Source organism: Vanellus vanellus (genome assembly GCF_965231255.1).
Source record: "Vanellus vanellus genome assembly, chromosome: 1".
NCBI lineage: Eukaryota > Metazoa > Chordata > Aves > Charadriiformes > Charadriidae > Vanellus > Vanellus vanellus.
Window position 1 is genome coordinate 42,782,377 of NC_138905.1, and position 9,891 is coordinate 42,792,267.

Here is a 9,891-nt window from a genome sequence, read left to right on the forward strand (position 1 = left end):
GGCACTGAACTCTCTAGAGGCAATTTCCTTTTATTAGGGCCTCAGTTCTTCTGTTAACAAAGATTTCTGACTGCTAAAGTAGGAGAGCAAAAATCGACAAAATTAATTTCATTCTTCAAATTTAGAGTAGATAATTAAGATTGTCTGCCCAAATACAAGCAGAGAAAACCAGAGTATATGATAATAAACAAGATAGTATTAATAAGGCTACCAAGGTCTGGTAGAGACTAAGGAGCTAATGATCAATGGAAGCAAGGAATCCGAGTTCGTCAATACAGTAAAAAGAGGGTTGCCCCTCGACCCTTGCAATAACTCAAAATCCTCTGTTTTGTTGCAATTTATTGTGCAAGTACCAACTCATCCACTATGTCCAGAAGACAGGCACAGTCAACAGCAGAAATGCTCACTGCCATGGCAATATATGGGAATTTTTAGCAGAAGCTTGATTAATGTCTTCTGGACCAAGCAGAGAAGGATAAGAAATTGACAAGTAATTAAATATTTTTTTAAATAATTAATTAAAAATACAAAAGTAATTAAAAATTAATTTTGTAATTACTTGCAAGAATAAGATGAGTAGTGGTGTTTCACAAAACATACTCAGAACTTCTAACTATGTTCAACTGCTAAACCGACAAAGACAGGAAGCACTCACATCACCACAAGGGAGATACAATCCCTTCATAAAGGGAACACTAAGTTTCTCTGTTGAATGATCTTCCAAGTGAGCTAAAGCCGATACAACTGGCAATTGCTGCTGGAAAAGCTTATCGTGGTTCTTCCTTAGCTATGCATACCCCCTTCCTTTCATCAGCAATATCTGAACAGCTGCAAAGTTAAAAAAAAGAAAAAGGGCTAGGTATTTCTTTTGTACAGGGCTAGACCTGCAGTTGCATGAGTAACAGCAAGGTTGAGAGACAGAAGCCTCTATAACAACTCACAAATAGGGTTAGGCAGGTTTGAAGTTACTGTGAAACTGTATGCTATAACAGCAGACCTTGTGATAACATGGCAAAATTCATAGTTTGGTTGTAGAGAATAAAAACACTAAACCATGGTAATGCCAAACCAAGTAACACAACACAATTAACTGAAACTGCCTGCTCTCCTTCAAGTGGTAATTTTCGTTTTTCCTATTAACTCCTGAGGTAAAGGCGCCAACTTGAGCCATTTGCCAATGCAATTATTTCACTAGTTCTTGCAGGCCTCTGCACAATTCATGTTATGGCATGGAAACACAGATTTTTCCATATTTCGACTTTAAAGTGCTCTACAACTTGCATGAGAATGTTAGTTACATGATGGGAAAAACTCATTCTTCAAAACAAAACAGAGTGATCATGTCTATAACTAAGTTAGTTACTATTAACTGCAGGGATTGCTTTTATTCACGTGGAAACACTTTTTAGAGCTTTCCCCTTAACTGATTTTTAAATTAGGAAGTGAGGATTCAGTCAAACACTGAATTCCTCTTTTTCTTTTAAGCGTTTTTATTGAATTTTCGGTAGTGCCTGTTTACTCTTGTAGCAAAAGTCTCCATAATGAGAAGGAAATGGACTACAGAATCAAAACTTAAAATCAGGACTGAATTATATCTGCATGTTTGTCTCTGCTACTGATCTCGGCTCCCTGACCATGGTCTAAAAATAGGGTAATTAACACACAATGTGGCCTTTGTTCTGGTTGCCAAGACTCTGTAGCAGAAAACCTACCAATTTCTTTTTAGGATAATATTTCTTTACTAGAAAAGTAATCCAGAAGTTTAAATTCAAATCTAAAAACATAAAAAAGGATTTTTATTTTTTTTTTTTAAACTAACTAATCAGTATAGCTTGTTGCAGCTTCTCCTTTCTATCACTGATAACGGGAAAACAACAGCCATCCTGAAGGGCTGAAATCAGAATCCTCATAATATAAAAAGATCTTTAAAACTTCCTAAGAGTATTTCTCTACAGAGTTTATGTTGGTGCAAGTATTCAGTTTGTTAAAAAGTGTTAAAGTAATACAAAAATAGCGTTTTAACAAAGTACTTCAGGTAGCAGGGTGCACTTTAACAGTTTAAAGGGTCAACTTGCACATGCCAGAACATCAACTAAAGGAAAGGAGAGTGTCAGTTGACTACTGAGATTGCTACATAATCAAACACAACTATACTGGCAGTTACGCTGTTGTCTGCAAAACTCATACACTGCAGCATTAAAGTTTTTTATCCAATTTGACTTAAAAAACATCTAAACATCCTTATCTGAAAAGGAAGTTTAAAACACTGAAAAATGTGTACAGGTTTCAAAAGAGTGGTTTTTTTACCAGAACATCTGATGAATGCAATATTGTAAATTCATTCACCCCCCAAGAAGCCACTGAAATTCCTAAAACATTTAACAACTTTTTTGTTAGCTTCAGTCCAATATTTTTTCCATGGAAAAGCCATTACTAAACTGCAAACCTTAAAACATCCAGTTTTCAACTAGTAAGCTAGCATTCGCTAAACAAAGAACACAACAATCTAACCTTGATACATTCTGGAGGCTGTTAGATGTGAGATGTTACAATCAGTAATAAGACCCAAGAGAAGTATGCACATGGTTATGGTTTCAGTAAGTCACTTTCAAATGAATACAGCTGCAGAGTTCAAAAAGTATTTGTAAACAGATATGTCTGTAGAGAAGAACTTGAGCCAAGGAACTTGAGTCGTATTTACAAAGTGATCTTCATAAGCATTTTCTTGTGAATTTCACCTCAATCGTGATTTTGGCACCAGCAGAAGTACCTGATACCTCTATAACAGTGAAGAAGGTGATGAAAGAGTCAAAAGGCCGTGTCATGAAGATCTCACCAGTTCAAAAATAGGCAGCACGTTTCTGATTATTTTACCTTGCACACACAAGGAACAGAATAAAGCACTTATACCAGCTCATACTTAACCATCCAAAGTCAACATGAAAAATTTCCAAAACTGAAGTATCACATAATTAAGAACTGCTTAAAAGGGTGATCGAAGCGAGGCAAAATAAATAGTACTAAAACCTAAAGTAATATATATTAAAAGAAGCAATTCAAAAGGTCAAAAAAATGCTGTGCAAAGACACAGGCATGCAGCCCACTGAAGACTTCTAGTCAACATGCAGAAGTACTCAAGATCTGAAATGAATGCATGATGACTAAAACACACAATGCAAAATAAGTTCATTATATATTTCAGTGATGTATGCTCAACAAAAATACTGTATTAACTGCTGAACATTGTGGAAGAGAGGAAATAGATCAGTTCAGAGCCTAGCAACATAATTACCTCATGAACAGCAGTTCAAATCTGAGATTAGTAGTATTTGAGAGGTGAACAATGAAAAGTGACACAAAAATACCTGAGTTAAAAGGAAGTACAAGAAGAACCGATTAAAAATTGGTTTGGATGTAAACAATTCATTGTTTTATTTCATGTCCCTTCCTGTGTCCCCCCCAATTTAAACTTTCAATGGTTAAGCCAGGATTTTAACCAGAGCCAGAACTATAAAGAAGCTCTCCCTCAAGGGCAAGTCATCCCACACAAAATGCGAAAGCACTGCCTCTCCTTTGAAACACTGCACATTAAACATCCAGATAAAGTAGTGGAGTGAACTAATCTTACTGCAGATGGTCAGAAAAGACAGCAAGCATTTATGATTCTAACCTGAGTCTTAGAAGCCTGGGGTTTGTTCTATTCCAGATTTCAGGAACCTGCTTCATCAAATCTCTTAACCAGAATTTCCAACATTTAAAAGTAACACTAATTCTAGTATCTCTTGGGTTTTGGGTGAGGGTTTCTTTGTTGTTTGGTTTGGTTGTGATTTGGAGAGTGGTAATGGTGGTATTTTTTAAAAGAATAAATGTCAAATCAGCAACTGAATGTTTCATGGCTACAGGTACATCCAGAAACTGAAGTTTTCATATCTAGAAAGTTGCTTTCCCCTTTTGATTATAAAAAGCTACAAAGTTTAGATAAACTGGTGGTATTTTGCTCTAAAGTCTACAAAGACCAGGTGAAACAGCTGATGTGCAACTGCCTACTCATTACTGCAAGTTAAGCTTTAAACTGAGACATCACCATTGTAGATTATGTATGTGCAGGTGTACATTTAAACGCACATTCAGCCCTTAAAAGCACCCTCTATTTTCCAATACTAAAATCTAAACAGTGTTCCATCCAGGAAAGATCTCTGGTCTAACCTTTGACAGTAGTTAAGATGCAGATTATGTTTTGGTAATAAGTAAATTCATTTAAACAATTGATCTTTAGGGAGAACATGAATTGCTTCAAATCTTAAATTATTTCTATTTTAAAACTAAATATTAAGTATCAAAAGTAAATTTGCAGTAATCTTTCCTTTTTTTGAATGCAGCTGAAGTTTTAGTCTACAACATATACAGTCATACTGAAAACTTAAGGTCAAAGTTATCACTAAATATATGAGGCCATATTCGCAATTAAGATTATACCCTTTGCATTAACTTTGTTGAGTGCAGGAAGTCCTCAAAAACCTCATGCGCTGTTTCTAAATCGCTTAGTTTTTTAGAAGGTCATCAAATGAATCCCCAAGCAACTTCTATGATGCCTTCCAGGCATGTTTGGTTTTCTAGACAAATACATTATGACACCAGACCTACTCTCCAGATTAACAATGTTAGGTGATGAGGAACTGCACTAACCTCCGAGCTGAGTGAGGATCAGCTAGATTGAATTAACTTTAATTATAATCACTTTTGAGCTCAAAGTAATTTACAAATGAAAACTGACCTATAAGCATTAAAACCACCATCACAACCTTTTCTCAGATTAAACACCACTTGTACAATACCATTCTACTCTATTATATACTAGCTGGTTTCCTAATGAGGAGCTATAAGGAAAGCAGTCACCCAGACCAGAAGCTAACTCAGAAGACTCCTCAGCTCTAGTAAAATAGAACCAGCATTAAGAAGTCTTGTTTCTGTCTGCAAAGTACTATCTTCTGTATAAATGCCTAATAGTACCACACAAATACCAAAGAACTATCAGTCCATGGAAAAACCCATAGGTGAAGTTTCCTGAATGTATATAAAAATACACAAAACCAAACAGGCATTTAAAGAACACCTACATCTCCCTTTTCTGCAAACTGTTCAGTTCCTGAAGTTTCCCAAAGAAATAAGAATTGGACCTTTAGTCTGTGACACAGCATGTTTATAGCTATGTCACAAGAAACTGAAGATTAACTGTGTTATGACAATAGTAACAAAAAGGTATAGACACCATAGACATGTTCATTACACCCATTGGTCTACTGGAACAAACCAGCTTTCACCAAAGGATTTAATCAAGAATTCAGAATAGAAGATGCTTATTTCCCCTGACATTTTTCACTACGGAAATTCAAATCCTCAAGCTACATTCTTCCCCAAAGGAATATAATCTCTGCCACAATGACTTAAGTTACAATTACTTCAACTTTTAGGAGCTAAGTGAATAAACAGATTTCTATCAGTGCGACTGACAGTACAGTAAGCCAAAGTTTCCTTGATGTATTAAACAACATGGTGTCTTACTCAGGGTTGTGAAAGCTCTGTTAAAGCTTCATAACATACATACCCACAATGCCTTGTTTTCAGTTTCACTTGTGCACACATGTTCATTGTCAGTTATGCAAGAAGCTAAGAAAAAAAAACAGACCACCCATTCCCAGGGTGCTCTGTAAGCAGATCACCATAACAAGTCCCTTGCCTGCCCCCAGGAACAGTTTTTGAGCGAGGTAGGGGCTAGATGAAGCACAAAGATGGCAAGAGCGTTATGGTGCTGTACACACACCGCAGTAGAGCGGATCCAGCACTTTTGGTACTTCCTGTAACACTGGGCTGGTTGCACAGATGCAGCACGCTACTTCTGCGCACTTCCAGCAGTCCCAATGCTCGCTTCCTAGTCCTGTGAATGTCAGAAAAGGGCCATAGGCTCTGAAAGACACCAGATCTACCGCTTGTACACAAGACCCTCATTCTGCAATCCTCTGTCCTCAGAAACCAGAACACATGATATGCAAGACCTGCCATAAAATACAGAAAAAGCAGAGGGGAGATCACTAGTGTATACCACTCTCACGAGAAAAAGTGGGCCACACAAACAGAAGTTCAGGTATTAGTGGTCTATTCTAAGCACTTATATCAACATTTCAGGTACCTGAAGCCCTGAGCTGTCTAAACTTTTGTCTGGTATAGAGGCATCCAATTCACTCAAATTTCAATGTATATAGATTTCAAATTCTATTTTGCCCTAATAATTGAAAAACCTCTGGATTTACAAGAGACTGAAAGCCATTCATCTTGCTTCAATCCAAGTACAGTGACTTTCTCAACCTTTAAGGAGTTTAACATTGTAAAAGGGGGCTCAGCAGGAAACAAGCTACTAACAAGCTACTAACAAGCTACTAACAAGCTACTAACAAGCTACTAACAAGCTACTAACAAGCTACTAACAAGCTACTAACAAGCTACTAACAAGCTACTAACAAGCTACTAACAAGCTACTAACAAGCTACTAACAAGCTACTAACAAGCTACTAACAAGCTACTAACAAGCTACTAACAAGCTACTAACAAGCTACTAACAAGCTACTAACAAGCTACTAACAAGCTACTAACAAGCTACTAACAAGCTACTAACAAGCTACTAACAAGCTACTAACAAGCTACTAACAAGCTACTAACAAGCTACTAACAAGCTACTAACAAGCTACTAACAAGCTACTAACAAGCTACTAACAAGCTACTAACAAGCTACTAACAAGCATGTCTGTCAGAAGGTACCCACTGAGCCTTAGCTCTTCTGTCAAGTTTTACTTCAGAATTGAAATGAAAATTACCAGGCATTATTTCCTGTCTGATTAATGTAATGTCCACCAGCAGGAGTCAAATCCCAATGGGAGTGAACGATTTGTCATATATTGCACACTCAGTGCCCACTTCTCTTACCCTCCTCAAAGGAGTCAAAGCATGAAATGTAAGTGTATCTCCATAAGGCTTCAAACACCAAACGGACATGCAAAAAACTGCAATGTGCTTGTACGTCAACTGTGGAAGATGCTGCCATATTATTAATATACCACAGTCACTTGAAAAAGAAAAAAAAAAAAAAAAAGGTTGTGTTTTCCCAAAAAAAGGTTTGGTATTAAGTATTGAAAGTCTCACAAGCATTGGCAGTGTAAGTCCCTAAATAACCAATATGGAGTAGATGCAATACATTTTATATGCAGATAGTTATCTATGACAGCTAAACACAAGCCAGTGCTTCCAGCTGTAGTTACTAGATCCTTCAGGTAGTTTCTCAGTCTTCCTTGGTGACAGACACCATGCACCTCCTGCATCTGCTAGTGAGGACAATGGACATATCCATCTGCCATCAGGAGCAAAGCCAAGGCCTCATTTTGGATGATCCCAGCCAGCAGACACCCAGGGAAGCGACATGTTGAACTCCAGCAGAACGAAAAATAAATTAAAAAAAAAAAAAAAGCGCTCTTCCCTGAGGCAGGAAGCAAAGAGTTGCCCGTCCCCTGGCTGAATCTCTGGGTCCCCCTGCCAGCAGCCAGCAGCACAGCACGCCCTGGCCGCCGCTTCCCGCACCACACCGAGAACAAGGCGCGGGAGCCAGCAGCAAGGCCACGCCGCGCTGCCGCCCCAACGTCCGTCCCCGTCCCCCGTCCTCCCCCACCTCCACTGCCCACCCCTCCGGCCATGTGCGCATCCGCCGCCCGCCCGGCACCCAGCCCCCTCCCGCGTCCCTCACCGCGGACGGACGGACACAGACACGCACCCGCTCCTCCCCGAGCGGCTTTCCGGCCTCGCCACCCTCCCCCTACCCCCGCCAGGCGCGCCCCGCTGGCCCTGCTCCGTCCCCACGTGTTGCCGGGCCGACCCGCCTCCCCTCAGCGCCGGGCCTAGCCCGCCCCGGCGGCGGAGAGGAGGAAGCGGGCGGCGGGCAGCTCTCCCCACCGCGGGGCCGGACGCGCAGCGGCGCTACCGGCGTCGCCAGCCCGCGGAGAGGGTCGGGGCGCCGCCGCCCACCCCCTCCCCGGCGGCCGAGGGGCCCCGCTAGGCCGGGCCGGCACCCGCGGCCTCCCCGCCCGGGAGCGGGGACCAAGCGCCCCCCACTCGCTCGCTCCCCCACCCCCCGTCCCATGTCCCCCCCCCCGCTACAGCCGCAGCCCCCGGGGCCGGCGGCGCGCGCCCCGCCCGGTACCTGCGCGGGCCGGGGCTGGCGGTGACTCAGGAGCGAGGAGGAGGCGCCGCGCGGCTGGCGGTAAAAGGACCCGAGCTCCCGCCGCTCTCGCTCATATAGAATTAACGTCACCACGTAACACTCCCCCCCCCTTTCCCTCCCCCCCCTCCTCCTCCCCCGCGCGCCCCGCGTCTCCTGGCAACGCGCGCGGGAGCGGGCGCGCGCGATCCGGCCCGGGTGCGCGCCGGCCGTTGGCCGAGGCGGTTTGGGGCCTGCCCGCCGGGCGCCCTTCCTCCGCCGCGCCAGGGCGGGTGAGGAGGCGCAGAGGGAAGGCCCGGGCGCGTCGTCCCCCGGGACGTGTGTCCCCGCACGTAGCTCGGGCCGATTCCTCGTCCCCGCCGTGGGCCCGAGGGGAGGGAGAGGCGTGCCGGTGCCCCGCGGCTGGGTGGCTCCGTGCCCGCAGACCCACCAGGCCTGGGCTGAACTGTGGCAGGCAGAGCTGTTCTCCCCCACCCCACCCCCGGGTCGGTGGGCCACAGCATGGCGCAGAAAGCGCCTCCTCGGCGGCGGGAGGGTGGCGGGGATGGACCTGCCAGGGGGTCGGGCAGTTTAGTGCTGCTTTGAACCAGAACTGGGTGGGTTTCTGAAGGCACCAGAGCAAAACCTTGTCAAGTAGGTACAGACTTACTCTAACCCTCCTGTTCACAAAGGCTACAGGTACCACAAAACCACAGTCGGCACCAGCTTACCTGAAAAGATCAGGCTGAAAACCATGGTGGCTCAAATGCTGTTTCATCAGAGTTTCGATTGTTCCTGTCTTGGCCGGGACGGACAGCCAGAGGCAGCAACAGCTTCAACCCTCCCATTTTAACTTGCAGTACTTGCCTGCCACAGACCTCAGCAGCCTGGTTTGCTACAAATGTGTCTCACGCCTGACTGCAAGCTCCAAGCGAAGCCTTTCCTACAGCTGATTCCTTCCTAGGGCTGCGCTCCCGGCACATGGTGTCGAGTAATAGCATGGAGCATACTTGGAGAAGACATCTGTGATCTACACTAGCCTTACAGAAACTTAAATGTCTTTGAGACTTTTAGCTCCTCTTGGCTGGAATAAGCCCATGATTTCAAACATTATTAGAGGCAGATGGGATGGACAGACACACGGTGTGATGGTGTTACGAGCTGTTTACTGAGAATAGATCACTTACCAGATGTTTAATGTGTATTCTCTACATTTTACTAAATTCATGTATCTACTTGCCTAAAGCAATCTGCAGTCTAAATATAGCTATTTAAATAATAGGAATGACAGCAGAAAGCAAAACAAGAGGGAAAAGTGGTGGATCTGCCTAGTATCTGCGAGGCAATCTATGTTAAGAGCAAGCGAAGGACAAAGGATCCTATTCTTCACTGTGGTGCCACATCAGTTTTGTTCCAGTGTATGGCAGTAAAATCTCAGCCCCCAAAAGCTTTGTGGAAAAGAAATCTCATCTGCAAGACAGAGGTTTGTGCAGGGAACTTAAGGATGCCCCATTCCCCAGCACACTGAGTTTTGGGGGGTGGGCTTTTTTTTATAACACGCAATTTAAAATAGCTAGAAGCTGCAAAAGTGTAAGGAGGCAAAAGAAGGATCCAGGCAAAGGTTGCACAGCGTAGTCCAAGTGATCAGAATT

At 43.3% G+C, this 9,891-nt stretch overlaps 1 protein-coding gene across 2 annotated transcripts in view; it reads right to left on the minus strand.

The window, feature by feature from the left end:
* Positions 1-8,353, minus strand: part of NAP1L1 (nucleosome assembly protein 1 like 1) — a 33,102-nt gene extending 24,749 nt beyond the window's left edge. For both annotated transcript variants that reach the window (XM_082495604.1, XM_082495603.1), the window contains exon 1: positions 8,243-8,353. The gene's annotated coding sequence lies outside the window, so the exon portion shown is untranslated. The remainder of the gene's footprint in view (positions 1-8,242) is intronic.
* Positions 8,354-9,891: the final 1,538 nt, after the last annotated feature.